Source organism: Columba livia, chromosome 9 (genome assembly GCF_036013475.1).
Source record: "Columba livia isolate bColLiv1 breed racing homer chromosome 9, bColLiv1.pat.W.v2, whole genome shotgun sequence".
Lineage (NCBI taxonomy): Eukaryota > Metazoa > Chordata > Aves > Columbiformes > Columbidae > Columba > Columba livia.
In genome coordinates, this window is record NC_088610.1 from 25,221,214 (window position 1) to 25,237,606 (window position 16,393).

General features: G+C 41.7%; 1 protein-coding gene across 1 annotated transcript in view; it reads right to left on the reverse strand.

The window, feature by feature from the left end:
- LOC102084468 (glypican-5) overlaps nt 1–15,761 on the reverse strand; it is a 442,035-nt gene extending 426,274 nt beyond the window's left edge. The window contains exon 1 of the mRNA XM_065074305.1: nt 15,604–15,761. The gene's annotated coding sequence lies outside the window, so the exon portion shown is untranslated. The remainder of the gene's footprint in view (nt 1–15,603) is intronic.
- Nucleotides 15,762–16,393: the final 632 nt, after the last annotated feature.

Genomic DNA, 16,393 nt, shown 5'->3' on the forward strand with positions numbered 1-16,393 from the left:
CCTATAACACCCTGACATGGCAGAGATGACTCAGGCTTCAATGCTGCTCATATGCTCCAAAAACATCTTCAAGTTTTTATCATCCACCCAGTTTTCAGGTTGAGGTATCAGCAAGATAACAGACTTTACACTGACCTCACATTGGATTACCATCTGCAGACACCTAGTTCCCCTGTTAAGAATTAAGATTCATCTTAAGGCAAGCAGGTGAGAAACCAGAATCCAGCTCTCACTTAAAAATTGAATTTTCAGATCTCAGTGTCAATGACCAAATAAGATATAGACCTGTCAGGGACAGGTTTACAGATAACTAGAAAATGAACTAAAACATAGAGCTTCTGAGCATTTGTGTTGTGTTTTTTGGTGTCTCTGCTTATGCTTCATTACTAAAAGGAGGAAAGACCTTAAAAAAAGGAAAACCCCCAAATAAACGCTTTTGCAAATGAAGTTAGAGATACACAGAAAACCACTACACTAAACCAAAAGAAACCTAGCTTTGTGCTCATCACAGGGATTTCATCAGATGCTTAGATAGGAACCAAAATATGCAACTCCCTAGTGGGCAATCAGGTATTCAACTCTCTGGACCTTTACTGGAGCTAAGGCACTGCCCCTCCACCCACTGCCAACAAAGTGAAATAAAAAGATTTAGTTACTATTAACTAGGAAAGGGGGCACTGGTAGTTGTTTCCTCTGATTTGGGTCTCATTGTACCAACAGTCATTAACTGGGATGCAATGGAAAGTTTAAATAACACCCAATAGGGCTCTAATTCTCTTTCCAAATTAGATTTGAACTTGTCTTGTGATGACTCTTTGGTGACCTTTGGGAAATAAGGCAGTGATCTCAGTCCAGCTCTTAATGAGAAGGTGTCTGTGCCACCAACACCTTTACAACAGGTGTTTGCAGGTGTTATGTTTGCAGTCTCAATAATCAGGTCAGGAACTGACACCAAAGCTGAGCCCTCCAGCTCTGAAGGGAAGTGAGACCAGCTACAACCTGCGTGGAGCTACCACACACACATTGATGTCTAACATCACATTATGTAAATTAGTAATGAAGTTACTGTGAAGAAATCCCCAGTTTAGCAGTTGAAATTAACCTCTAGTACTCATCAAACAAGGTGGAACAACAACTATATAAGAAATAAGATGCAAGGTAACTGGGGATGCCTGTCAGAGTACAAGGTCTTAGACTGTCACAGAGCTTGAACCAGCCCAGGAAGGATCCAGTAAAACCCAACAAAAAGCAGTGCAGGAGCTGTGGATTTTACAGAGCAAGTTCTAGGGTCTGACCTAACATAAAAGCAAAACCATTTGAACAGCCAATGATAATTTGATTTAGCTGATCAATGAAAAAATAGGGCAAAAAGTGATGGTGGAAAAAATTAACAGTGAGTGAATCTGCAACACACCTACTGCCTGCAACCATTTGGCTACTCATTTTTAAAAAGGAATACCATGAGGAACTCTTGTGTAAGATCTTGAACTACATGACAAAAAGACTCTCCCAATGAGGGGGAATAAGTGTGATTAACATCTTGGAGTGCAATTTACGTAATTCTTACTTGTGGTGTTTCCACTGATCTAGAGGAAGCAAACACTAAAAAAAGCCTCAGAATTTAACTAAGACTTTATCATCCAGTAACTTTCACATTTAAAGTAAATGCATCTGTTAAACTTAGGAATTAAACAGAAGGAAAAAATTATGGGGAGCTCCATTTTGCTTATAGGTTTTGCTCAATTATCAGAACAGCCCAACCAATTGCACTGAATGGGCTGGTACAAGGTTTATTTGCCAGCTTCTCCTGTGATGTTATATAGGCAGTGTTTTGCCAGCAGAATTTGTTGCTTTTTGGAACATAGACAGAAAACCTAGCAAAACTAGAACATATCCATTAAACAGTAGCTCAGCTTAAGGAGTATTATCTCAGACTCTCCCTCACACTGGTACAATTTACTCCAGAGAAACTGTGACAAGGAAAGAGGTTGATATTTACATTGGAAGGCTTGCTCCAAACACTTAAACTAAAGCTGAAAAAAAATCCAGAGCCATATAGTTTTTGAGGCCTAGGTATTATCCAATGAAATTAGAGTTTCCTCGTCTCTCTAAGAACAAAGTCACAGCTCCTCTTCAGGTTTCATAACAGCAGCATTCTGCTACAGCACCTGTACCTGCAGACAGGGAACCAGGCAGAGAGGAAAGTGTCCTCTGAGTTGGAATATCAATAGCGATTTTGGAAGGCTGGTTGTGCTGTAAGTACCTCTGGTGCCCTGACAACTCTGTTCCTAAAATGATATTTGGCTATTCTTGTGGGGATGACAATGTATCTACGCACAAAGGCAACAGCTCTGTTATGGAAAACAGCCCTGATAGTTTAAAACTCTCATACAAAGGAAAAAATTCACATCCTAAAGGTTAATGCCATTTCACTCTGGTCATATTAAGTGCACAACAATTTGATATAAAGACAAGTTCCTCACCCGGTGTAAAGCACAATAGCTTCTGCATTTATATGTATTTAGCTTTAACTTAATTCCAGATCCTCTTGAATCTGTAAGCTATTCTATGTTTGGTAATTCATAAGTTACTCCCCCTGACTTTGCCACTCATTTTCAGAAAAAGGTTTTATATTTCTTGGTTTCATGCTTGCAGAGTCCCTCCTTCTTTGATTTGCCTTAAGGCAAATGTAACCATGTGTTTGCTTACTGAAGCCACAGTAAATTTTTAAGGATTGAAAATTTCCTTGGAAATGTTGTCCTGCCTTCCTAGAAGAGCCAGTGTCTTGATGGGTTTCTAAAGCAAGTGCAGCTGGACTAACTCTTGGTGGGAATTTTCCTTAGGGGAATCTGGCTTAAATTCTAAAAAATTGTGCTGAATGCCTCAAAATGCCTCCAGTTTCCAGGAGCAGGAATAAGAAAGGAAAAAAAAGCAAAGCTACAAGAACACAAGCCTACAGAGGAGACAGAGGAGATGACAGTTTCCCAAGATCATTTTGCCATTCTTACTGCATAGGTAACTGGCAATTTAAAAAAATCAAAATTTAACCTGCACACAGTGCTAATTAGAAGATACTTCAATAAGATTTGAGTGCAAAAATATTTAAGTTTAGCCACATTATTTCTGGAAATCTTGCATGGCTAATGCCTGATATTTTCCCCTTCCCATTCTATTGACTGAAAGTGAGTACATGATAAAACAGAAGAATTAAACATTTATACATAACAGACTGGAACTTCCTTATTTAAATTATTTTTCCATAGTTCACTATTACTAATATTTTACATGTGGCTTCACAAAGAGGAGTTGGCAGTATCCTCAGTGCCCACCGAATGCTCTATTGCATATTACATACATGAAGTCTAAGGCAGACAAAGCTGTAATGATCTAGGCACTTCAGTCTCACATGAAGAAATGCTCTGGCATTAGAAAAAGATGAATCCTTCAGAGATACTCAGTATCAGAGCTATCAAGTCTAACATGTTTGTTCAAACATCCTCTGCCAACTTCAGAGTCTCCTAAATAGGTGGAAAAAAACATGCCATGTAGCTTTTTGTCCCTCAAAAACACGCCTGGCAGGAAGCTTTATAAAAGGACATCAGCCTCTGTCCAATGTCAACTGGACAAGTTGTCATCAATTTTGAAACAATTATTTCCTGGCGTGTAACCTGTCCTGGTCATATAGGAGTGTTGTGGCTTTCTTCATCACCAGGATTGTTTTATTGTCCTTGAAGGTGTATTTTGGAACCTACAGATGAGATTCATTACAATGGATAAAGCAGCAATGGCCCAGCACCTGAACCACTCCTTACTGTGGATCAGGGAAGATCTTACAGGAAGAGAAGCTACATTAAAACGGAAGTAAAAAAAAAATAAAATCTCCATTTCATTCACTAAATTTATTCTTATCTCTAGCTGAAGCCCCAGAGAGAACTTCCCTAAAGAGGTTCATCTTAAAATGTCCCTAGAAGATGTGACACTTGAAACGCGGCTCCAGTATTGCTACCTCAGTAAGAAAGGAACATTCAACAACTCAAACCCCTCTTACTATGCTTTGATGTCCTTGCACAATTCCAGAGAGCTCATTTGCAAAACAAGGTTATTTTGCTTCCTTCCTCCCACTTTTTGTATAAGCTACCTAAATTATGTTCTTTATTGAGTAGACCTTCTGTTACATTCCTAATTACAGCACAGCAAACCAGTCTCAGGGGCAGCCTTGATATATAAACTGCCATGCAGAGAAATGCCACTATGAAAACCTTAATTTTTTGTTTCTTGACCCAAGTGCTCAAGAACTGTCATTTTACTGTCATATTCACAATACTTTCTTTTTTTTGCATATAATTCACTGCATAGTTTTCTGTACAAACAGAATCCTAAAGGACTGAAATAACTTCTCAGCCTACAGTCTATATATAACACTACAAAGTAATGTGATTTTAAATCTATAGTACCGTACGTGAGCAAGTAGCAGAATTTTTCTCCATGATGGGATGTGTTATTTTGTGCCAGGTTAAGCTCAATGTCCATGAATAATTCCCATGGTTAATATATTAAAAGCAACAACTGGTAAGATAGCTCGCATTTATGTGGACATCAGTTGCCAACCATTTTATAAGCACTATAAATATGAACTGTCTTCACCTTCATTTTAAAGGATAACACAGTATTTAGCTTTCTCAGACCTATGTGATTCAGTGATCAAAGCAGATGTAGATATTCCAGTACCCCAGAAAGTGAATGCGAGGCCACTATTCATTGCATACTAAAGGACTTGCTGGGTTAAGCTGCAGAATTAGTTGTCCTCAGATGTTACCAGCGACAGTCCATCGTGACTGTGCCCTGCTACAAAGGTGCAATCTATAAAGCACCTCATCTTCATGCTTTTCACATGCATTGTACCAAAACATCTACCCAGGGAGTTTCCAAAGGATGAGTGCCTATGGGAGACATGGTTTGTGCTGTTCAGGACCTGATTGTTCAAGACTGAACACTTCAGTAACCACAGTCAAACCCACAAAAGGTACATCATTTGTAGAGGGGAAATGGATCAAATTTGAAAATGAATCACTTGCTAACTCAACCTGAATATAGCTTCTAGGAATAATCTGCATTTGGTTGATTTCCATATTGTACATTACCACATTACAGCAGCATTTCCATGCCAAGGCTCTTCCCCTCCCCTGCATGGCTGGGCCTTTGTTCAGTGTAAAATGCACTCCAGTGGGAATCATCAGTTTTTTGCAGCTGCACCTGAAGACATCGGTTCCCCTCTAAGGGCATGTCACACCCAAAACATCAAGTGTTTGATCTTATAAAACTTCATCATCTTAACCAAACTAGTGAAAGCACTGTAGAGTTTTATGGCTATAAAATTTAAACTCAGATGACAGTGTCCACATCCTATGAACCACAGCAGGCAACCACTGGCACATGTGGCCAGTGAGCTCTCCTTCAATTTGCCAGCACTGCCTTTATTCCTACCTTGCCCCTCCCTCAGCTCAGAGGTGAAATTTCTCCCTGCAATGTAGGACATTAACCCTCTCATTACAAAGCTGATACTAAAAGGTGAACTGTGCACTACTTCACTGAGAAGCCACTTTAAAAAATCCTTAGCATGCACCCAACAAGAACAGCCCAGACTTCCAGCACAAATATGTCCAATTTCCTTTCATTTAGAAGTTAACATAGAACCTGTGGATAAATGTGCTTGTACTCTGAAGAAAGATTAAAATGGGCTTCTTCTGAAAATTTGGTAGATAGCCTTTTCACACCTGACAGTGCACTCAGTCAGAGGGAAACTTCAGAAAACATCTAGTGCCTCAGTGTTGTACACAATATTCCATTTATTAATATTTTAAGAGGAAAATTAGAGTAGTGCAATGAAAATATTGTACTTCTGAGTTACTAGGGTAATCCAAACCACTATTCCAAGCATTTTAAGTAATATATTTCAAGAAGCTACCAGGTGCTACATCACAAAACCAGAGAAAGACACTGGATACTGGTATACAACTGTATGTGCATCCATACACCCACTTTTTGCCACATACTGTGTTTTGAGATACACTATGAGGAATGACAGGTTGAATTCCTCTTTCACTTACACTGGCATGACTGTACTGGTTTCAGTGGGACTGGACTGGCACAAAAAAATCCATTCTTCCCTGTGATCTTTTCCTCAGAAATGCAGTGATCAAGCTTCCTGTCAGGGCAGCTGACCGCAAAAACACCACAGACCCTGGGTTAATCTGGAACTATCAATACATATTTGTGGACAAACCCTGAAGAATGTTCATGTTTCTCAACCCTTCATGCTTCAAGCAATTTAACAATTGGAAAGAACATATTTCTAAGTGAGCATTTTATAAACATCATTTTCTGCAGTCATCTGCATATTTTTCCTGCTGCAACCACACTACATAACCACAACTCATGCCCATAACAGGAGCCTGGAATTCCCATGTCCCAAGCTATAATCCAAGACAGCAAACTTTCCAGTTTCTGTAGTCTCCTCCTGCTTTCAATCCAGCATTTCCTCTCACCAAAGCCTCCCATGTATTTTACATGGCAAAAGTTTTACAGGTAGCCTTGTCTTCCTCTTCTGCTTATACAGAGGCGAAACTGTGGCAATCTGACTCCTGGATTAATGACCATATTTCATGACAACTCAAAGATACAAGGTCACCCAAACTTGTTTGCGAATCACCGTAGTTTGGAGAAATTATTTACATATCTAAAAAAAAAATATCACTGCAGCTTTGCTCATATCTTGCCATCTACTATTCCTGACCATCAAACCTGCAGTAAGCTCTATGTTAGCTCATTCTTTGTGCAAGGAATTCTGCAAGGCAAAAAACATGATGCATTGAGTACCAGCAATTTATGAGTATCCTCTAAAAAAATCTCTGCACATGCCTCACAGGTATTGCACATTGCTTTTGTTTCACTGGGCTGATATTCAAACAGTTGCAAACAGCATTGGCTGATTCTGTACTTGAACTGAGAACACAATTAGTGTCATTGACTGTTCATCTACATATAGCAGGGACCTGGGACACATTCTCAGCAGGCATGCAACCATGCAGCTCCTCTGACCTCAGAGGATCTGTGGTAGCTTACAGTAAGGCTAAAACCAAACTGTAGTGCCTTTTGCTTTTATTACAGCACTCACTGCTCTTTTTCCCCCATAGTGAAAAAGAAAACTGGAGATGAATTACAGATGCAGACAAAATCTTCCAAGCCACATTCAATTTGGTTTCTTTATCATCACTTAGTCCAGATACCATTAAATGATCAACTGTGCAAAGGCGCAGACTCAGATGTTATATATTAATGTTATCTATTATTCTCTGCCTTTGGGAAGGGGGGTAGTTTCCCCTCTCCCAAGCCACATATTTTTAACATCTGCTATTCCAATGTAATTCTAAAAAAATATTTCTGAGCTCTGGAGCAAAGAGCTTATTGGACAGCAGAGTCCCACAGAGCCTAAATTAGGTGTTTCAGGTCACAGAAATCTCTTATTTCAGCCTTTTCTTTATAAAGGCACACAATACCTGGGGAGAAAGTTCTGCTTCTTTGCATCTAGCAACATGCAGCATAGAAGAATGAGGATTTATTCAAAGCTACATTTTATACTCTTTAAAGAGAAGAGATGACTGTTTAAAGATGTTGAGCACCAAACTGGGTGTGCTTTTAACCCCTCTCCTCTCACTCTGGAGAGGGATCTCTGCCAAATGCACCAGGAGACTTCCACAAGGAACACTCATTTGCCCTGCACACGGGGATAACAATGAAATTTGTCTCCCAACAGACACTGTACAAAAGGGCATGGAGGGAGAAGAAAAACCCCTGCTCTTGAGCTTGCACACACTGTTTTGGGCTCTCGCACCAGGTAAAGCCTCTATCGGGGCTGTATCTGCACAAAGGAACAGAGGGTTGCAGACACCCCAGTACCCACACCCCGCGGTGCTGGGTCCACCAAGGACATCTCCACATGGCCAGGGATTCCCATCCAGCTGCCCCTCCAGCCAGTGCTGCCTCCCAGACACCCAGCTGGGGAGATTTAGCTAAAATAGCCCCATCTCGTGACTCATTTTAGTATTACACAGGACTATTCAAATAAGGGTTTTGTTTCCATTTTAGTTCTTTCAAACTACGCAATATAATGTAAGACTCTAAGAGGTTTCCCTTACACTTCTCATCACAGAACAAATACATTTTTAGCATACGGCTAGCAGATTAACAGGAGACCACCACAGAAGAGATTCCCAAAGTCGCAGAGTCCCTGTGGAGCTCAGGCCATCGCTTGCAGCCAGAGCTGCCTCCCGCATGCCTTTCCCTGTATCTGGAGAATGTGCTCCCCAGCCATTGTGGATAAATATCTCCCAGGGAAAGTACTGGCACCCTGCAGACAAGATCAGGTCCCAATAACCTCCTAGTACACAACTCCTTAAAAAACAGGGTAGGGAAAACAGTCAAATCAAACGCAGAGAAACAGTGGCTTAATAGAAGGGGCTCACCACACCACAACCCTTCCCAAACCAGTACACCCCACTCCTTTCAGGACCAGTCAGAGACGTTGCACTGCAGCAATGCCCCCTTAGAACAGAGGCCTGCCTGAAATGCTCAATTGCATTTGCCTTTTGTCCCAGAAACATGGACTTAATCACAAAAATCTGACACAACTGAAGTCAGCGGTTTTGATCTCATGAAGTGTTTGTACACTTAATACAAAAAGCCTGCATCTGATTTTCTCGGTTCCCACTAACAATCAGTGCAAAATTATACTATCTGAATTCTTTCCTCATTACATCAAACTTAAGAAAACGTGCTGTGGCAATTTGCACTTGTGACATAATGAGTGTCAATTGCTAAGAAGGAAGCACAGACAATCTGAGAACTAAGGGATGTGAGGATTCAAGTGATTCTCTCAGACATTCACTTTTATCTTAACTAGGAAGAGTCTTGCTATTAAATTCCACGAGCAAGCACAACTCTGAAAAACTCAGTTGGTAGCAGTGCCTGATCTCCCACATGTTTTCCAGTGCAAGGAAACATTAAGAGGATCTGGTTCCCCTTAAAAAAGCCACAGGACTGTTGTGTCCCTTTTCAAATATTGACAGTGACCTCCCACATACAGCATCAAGGAAAGCTTGAGTCACAGTTTCCCCAGCACACCAGTTTCCACCCTCAATTCATCTCCACTCTTCCCAAGTACCCCGCTACACTTTTTGCATGCCTCAAAATTCATAAGTGTCTTTGCATAAGCAACACCCCCTTGACTATCTCAGAAGCACCTCTTTAGTTCCCCCAAACTCCCTTCACCCTAAGGCTGCTGCAACAATAACCCAGCCCATCTGTGATGGGCCAGAAGCTTTGTCACTGCTGTACAAACAGCATTGTGCCTTTGGTCCAGACTCGGCTCCCAGTGCAAGAAGATAAAAGAGCCATGCTTGTTTTGTCTGTGCTGCATCTCGCATAGCAGCACAAGGCTCAGGATGAGCAGAAACCCCATACATCTCCCCAGAAGCTGAGAGCCACCTGCAGCCTGTGGTGTGTCCTCACCTGCCTGCTAATGGCTTCCAAAGGAGCTCATCTAAAGCTTGTTTGGTTAAGTATAAATTGTTTAGTCTTTGCAATGTAGACATGCCTAATCCACAGCAGCATGGAATTAGATCAAACACTTGTTATTGTTTTGCTACAGGAAGCAAGCTGGTTTTTTAAGTGTGGTGGGGGGAAGGTTAGAAACCTGTGTTATTTCCAAATGGACTGCAGTTACTTATCTCAAATAAGAAGGTTTCCACATTTTTTTCTCTGTCATCTGATTTCTGGTTTGTTGCCTATTTTGTTCTGTTGTTACTACTTGAGACTAAAAGCTCTTTATGCAGAGATCATCACTTTCAATACACTTACACAGCACCAAGCCTGAGAAAACACTAAACAGATGGGCCTTTGGCACTGTCAAAATATAGATGCATAATCATATGCTGCATCTCTAACCTACAGGGAGCACATCTGGTACAGCATACAAAAGTCCTGGGGCAGGACTTCTCTTTCATTCAGCTGCACTCCAAGACAGGGCCAGTAAGCCATGGCCTAGAGTTAAGCTTTTACGTTTTGGAGTTACGTACTTAAAAACCTTACATCTTCTGACTTGGAGGCATGGGTCAGGTTGGCTCCAACTTACTGAAGAACTGCAGAATGCTGAACAGTTACTGGAGCATGTACTGGTCAAGACCAGATACAAGCAGTAAAGTGGTTATCCACATACTTTTGGTCCCTGAAGTCTATTTCAGCTGGCTGCACTTCAGTGTAATCACCTTGACATACACACAAGAGAAACTTCAAAGAACTCTTCTGTGATAAAACAGCAGGACTTGTCATAGCTCAGGCAGGAGCCCTCAGCTGCAAAGGTTAAGCAGATACAGTTGATGTCCCAACTGAATAGAGCTCTTGCCTTCCTTCCTCCTGTCCCCTAAATGGACTAAATCTTTGTCCTGTCAAACTTCAATAAACAAGGTGCTCCATCTGTTTATCTTGTGTTGCTGCTTTTCTTGCAGAAGTTAGTACAGTGGCTTTCCAAGCTAAAAATCAAGGCCTCCAGGATCCCTGATGCTCTGAGTTTATAGGTGGGGAACAGACAGATTAACCAGCTTGTTTCTAGACCATTCAAAAACCCTTAGTTGAACCTTGGGCTGAACTCAAGTTCTGCCTCCCAGCCAGTCCTTTAGTCAGACCTACTTTTCTTCTATCAAATAAGATCTGTGATTTTTCCATAGAAAAATCGTAGAAACTATCTGTTACTATTTCTGCACATAAATTTCCACATATGAGGTTGAGAGTAGGAAGAAAAATAAGACAGTGGGGAGTAAACTCAGAGGTGGTAGCATACGATAGCTGTCAAAACTGTTCAGGGCCGAGATTCCCAGGTTTACACATCCAAGAAATTGAGTCAGCTTCCTCCCAATAAATATTTATTGGGACCAGTGACTACTTCCAAGGTCAGCATGTGCCAGACACTGACCTTAATTATAACAGCACAAACAGCTTCTAACGATCATGAAATTAATCATTCTCCAGGTGCTGATAAGCTTGTTCCCAGCCCTATTCCAATTTTGTTATTTTTAATAACTTATTCTGGAAGGATTTGGAATGTGAATTCCCTTTCTCATTCATTCCTTTCTGTTATTACAGTCAGGGATTCCAGCAGTTGGTTTCAAGTGATATTTACTGCTAAAACCCTGCCAGACATGCTGACTGGTAAATATTCATTACACTGAAAAAAGACCCCCTCTTTCTGTTGATGCACTGGATTTCTGCACTCCAGGTGGTCAACTTCACACCACCCAGACAATTTCATCCCAAGGAACAATTTAGTTTTGAATTCCAAAACATCAAACCTTAGTAGCAAAGAAAAAAAGCAGAAAAAATTATGTTTTCAGTGGTCTATGTAACTTCCCTCAAACAGCCTATGTTCTTTGCCAGTAAATGCTGAAGTCTGTAAGCACCAGCTCTACTCTGCTATATCACATATTCCTGTTATGCTTTAAAGCAAATATACCATGCATTCCAGTTCAGTCTTGCTGAGGAGACACTGCACTGGCACCTCAGGAGGAGACACTGGGCTCTCACTGGACTTGTGCTGGTGTATCACCTCTGCAGCCCCTATTTCCTCTGTAACCCCAAGATTTCCAAGGGAAAGCTCAAACTACAGGTGCCTATGCAGACCCTCAGCTGCAAGAAACCTTTGAAGAAACTGCAAGGCTCCAGGAAGACCTTTTCAGCCTTTTCACCCTGGAAAAAAGAACCATTGAGGTAAGGGTTCCTCAGCTCTTCTCTCATTCCCCCAAGTTTCACATGGTTGACAGAAAAGGAAAACCCAGCCTTGTGAGATTTTTGGGGCATGTCTTGTGCACACCACACTCGGGTTTTCAAATTGTGATCTAAAAGACACTCAAGCAGGCCAAACTGACATCAAAATCTAGTTAGTGGCAGTAACAGATGCAGAACAGGGTCTAGATTACAAAACAAGCCCACAAAGTTTTCAGTAGTTCAGATGCAGTTCATCTGTAGTACATACTGTGCAGAACTATCACAAAAACATTGCTCCAAAAGCTCTTCCCAACATCTGCACTTGTTAAAGTCAAAATTAAGGCCATTTTTCCCAAAAATCATGTCTTGGCAGATAACTCAATGTTACATCTTTTCTGCTGCAATATCTCTCCTATACCAGCTACAATGCCAAGCACTATTTATAGCCTCATAAAACCAGAATGCACTTACACGTGATTGTCTTGCTAAACCCAAGTTAAGCATGAATCACAGACAAAACAGCCTGTTGATGTAGTAAAACCATTTGACAAATCTAGGATCTAGAAAACTGCGAGCCTGCATAGCAATAGAAAAGTTCAACAGTTGAGTCCTGTTGTACTCACTTGAGTAAGGCCAGAGTACCTGCACCAGCCCTATAATCCTCCAGGAAAACCCCAAGATGTGTCAGGGCTGTTCCCCATGAGGGATCAAAAATACAGGCTGTAGAAGAGGATAATTCTTTCTGACCTATCTCAGCTCCTTTGCAGGCCCTTTCTAGTGGTGACAGACACATTTTGCTATCTTGTTAGGCTTAATTCTCAATGGTGTTATCCAAGAACTGACAAGGACAACAAGGCTTTTTTTCTCCAGTCCCCACTCTTCAAACAGGTAATGTCCTAATCTCCCAGTCTCCATTAGGCGTCCTTCCTCTCTTAGCAGATGGGATGGGGCATGCAAGAGGATGGAGCCTCTCCTGACAGGAGGAGGGAGAAGAGCTGGTCTGGCAGCACATCTGCTCACACTGTCCAGGACGGCTCTTGCAGCTGTAAGGCTGCACAGTTTTGAATTCCAGCCCTCCACAAAATTAACTCCGACCTACACCACTGCAACCTCATTTACCATCAGAACATTATTTCAGGGTAACACAGCAGCAGCACCTTGGAGAAGAGAGCAAACCAGAAACACAACCTGAGGGATGGCATCACTGAGCACTAAGGAGCAGGTGATATGACTCCCCACGTCACTGGGGTTGCTCACCCCAGCTAATTATGGGTCAAGAACAGCAGTAAGATATATAGATATAGAAACAGTGTGAAGTCTCTGAAAATGGTGGACACACTATGAGAATGAGACCTGCATTAGACTGCAACATGAGATACAATTTCAAAGGGATCAAGTGAAAACACTGAAAATAATGGGCTTCTTGCAATTATAATGTTGCCAGCCTCCGGTGGTGTTTCTTTGAAAAAGTATAAGCTTTTCTGTGTAATGATCAGAAGGAAGGTGTGTGCACACGTATGCAGGCAAATACGTTTTTAAAGCCTACTTTCAATATACTTTTAAAATTTAAAAAACCTAACAACAACAACAAAAACCCTCACAAAACCACAAAGTAGAAACTTCATATTGCAACAATCTTCCTTCAAGCACACTTTAGGGTTTTCACAATCCTGAACTGTGGTGACTATTCAAGCAAGGACACAATGAATCAAACATTTCCTTCCCTTAGCTGAGGGAGCCCATCTCTCCTCCCCTGTTGCCGGAGGGATGCAGTCCTCAACTAACTGACTGCCTCTTCTTCCCCAGGAAAGGACACATTGCTACATATTGTACATTTGGCATTGTCATGACCCCATTTGCTCAACTCAGACCACCCCTTCCTTCTACTCCATCTCACAAAGATCCTACAGCATCCATATAATTAGCACACAAGTGTTCAGCCACTAAACATCCATATGCACTCTAATCAGCACAGCTGAACAGCACAACCCATGCTGGGGTACCACACACTCCACAGCTTTTTTCACACATCTGACTACAACACATTACATGAAAGACTTGACCAGCAAGCTTGTGTGATTGTGGACTTACCTGAAGTTCTTAAATTATTGCTGTGTAGGTTACTGCAATTGCCCTGTAATACTCAAACTTTGTGGTATTTGCAAATTAGAGACAAACTATTTAGACTAGGATTTTTCAGAAGCACTGAAGGGTTGACCATCCCTACCAAAACATCCTTAAAATCCTTCTGGAAATTGCTTCTTCACTCTATTTTAATATTTTTATAGAAGTAACACATCTAACTGGTGCAGAGATGCTGAACAAGTAATGAAAAGGTCAAACCTAACAACTAGAGCTATTTCAGTAGAAGGTATTGTACTATGCCCATCTATATTAAAAGAACTTTAGCAAGGTTGTGAAGCCAGGTGTTCTATAGTTCAGAGATATCTGTTGAGCCTTTGTGTTGCTTCCTGAAAAGTCTGTATTATGATGCAATCTAATTGCATGATCATATCCTACTTTTCTCTAGAAGATACCTATCTCATGCAAGAAACAGAATAAATGACAATATTCTGTTTTATCTTCTGTGACCAGTACTTACCCCATGGTCTTACTTACTGCACACTGTTCAAAGCATGCACTAAAGAAAAAAAATGTTTCTTTATGGCCTTTTCTGGTTTCAGCATTCTTGCATCCAAGCACTTTAGTCATTAATTAATATGTTTTCACAGTACAACAGGGAGATGAGGTGCTTTTACTATGTGCACACAAAACAGACTCTGTACCATAGATAACACACTCCAGACCTTCATCTCAGCCAGCTAAGACCAATTTTCAAAATTCTTGACATTCTGTTTGGTTCTTAACATACCCCAAACTGCCTTAAGAAACTGGTTGGGACTCCAGCACTGGGCAAAACTAACTCCAAAATAATGAATTTACAAATAGCGGACGTTGATGACTCACAGCCACCCACAGTGATACACAGATAAACACATTTGAAAGGCAAAGCTCAAACTCCCCCTTCCACAAACCTTGCCTGTTCTGCAGTTCTCAGCTTCTCCTGGGCTCCCCTTACCACATGCCCACATGGAGGATGAGGTGTGAAGCAATTCCTGCAGCAGAAAGACCAACCACTCCCTGAACATAACCAGGTGCAGGGAAGGGGTGAAGACTCCATTTGAAATGGTACCCCTGATCTTGCACCCAAAGGGCCAAAAGCTCCCTAGGCAGCTTTTGTCCCGTCATGCAACACACTGCCTTCTCCTTTGAGACCTCACCATTTCACCTGTTTGTGTTGCCTAGGCTTGTGCCATGGTTTAAGGCAAGGCAGGACAGCTTGCCTGTTTTAAAACTAATTATTCTTCCATATCCAAGACTTGAGACTCTTCACTCCTAGTTTCCTCTTCCTATCTCTGTGGCTGGCCAGCCACATTAATCCCTCAGCTACTGGGTGCTATATGGCCACCAGAAATGGATGCGGAAAACACACTGGAGTTTCTGGTCCCACTATGTATCTACTTTTCCAGCAGGTATCCAGGCAAATGCTGATGTACCCCAGGAGCTAAGCTCAGTCATACCTAGGATGAACTGCGAAGCAGATACTGAACAGCTTCACAGACTGCAAGACTGGAGAGCATGTAAAACCTCTCACTTGGTCAGGTTTGGATGGCTCTTCCCCACAGGAGCAGAGGCCATACCATTAATTATACTGCAAAGTTTAGTCTATAGCCCAGTAGCCTCACACATTCACAAAGGAAAGTTTATAAAAATAAACGTTAACAGTACCTGTGAAAATACATGTGCCATTCTTCCTGAAGCTTCCCTAAAACATCCAGCTGGATGCAGATATGGCAAGCTGGTAAGTTTTACTCCACAGTACTTGAATTCTGATGAAGTTTGAAAGAAAGGGGTAACAGGTCACCTTGCCTTTTGCTCCAGCTCTGTCTGTATCTCTGCAGATAATCGGTTTGAAGTCGCTGCTTTAAACCACTGAGGTTTGACCAAATGAGCACAGTGCTTCCCGGGCAAGCCTGCTGCCGGCTGGGGGTTCAGCCCCAGGGTCCCACGCTGCCAAGAGCTGCTCCCAACTGTCGCCTGGGTGCAGTTGGGCTGGGTAGACAGACCCGACCTGGTTGCCATGGATACAATGGTGATGTCAGCACTGTGATGCAAGAGGGGCTGAAAGGGAGACAAATGAACTCAAATTAACATCTGCACATGGGTTGTGAGCAACTAGAATGAAGAGCACTGATATCTTACAGGTTCCATTTGTCTACTGTGCATCTAAAAATGAACTTGCAAACTCTTAGGTTTGAATTCAAGGCTTTTGATGTTTCCAATGCCCCTTTACTATCCTGTGCTGAAATATGGTTGAGGCTGTTCTGTAGCAAAATAGGCAAAAAGGTAACAAACATATAAAAAGCGCTTCTGCTTCCACTGCTGCCTCCCTTCCCACATGTACAGCCAGGGTAGCAAGCTCTGCAACTTTCCCATGAACTATAAGTAGCAACATTGGAGCTAGAGTATTGAGTGTCAGTTGTGATGATAAAGTTTTGTCAGGAAAGAGCAGATACCA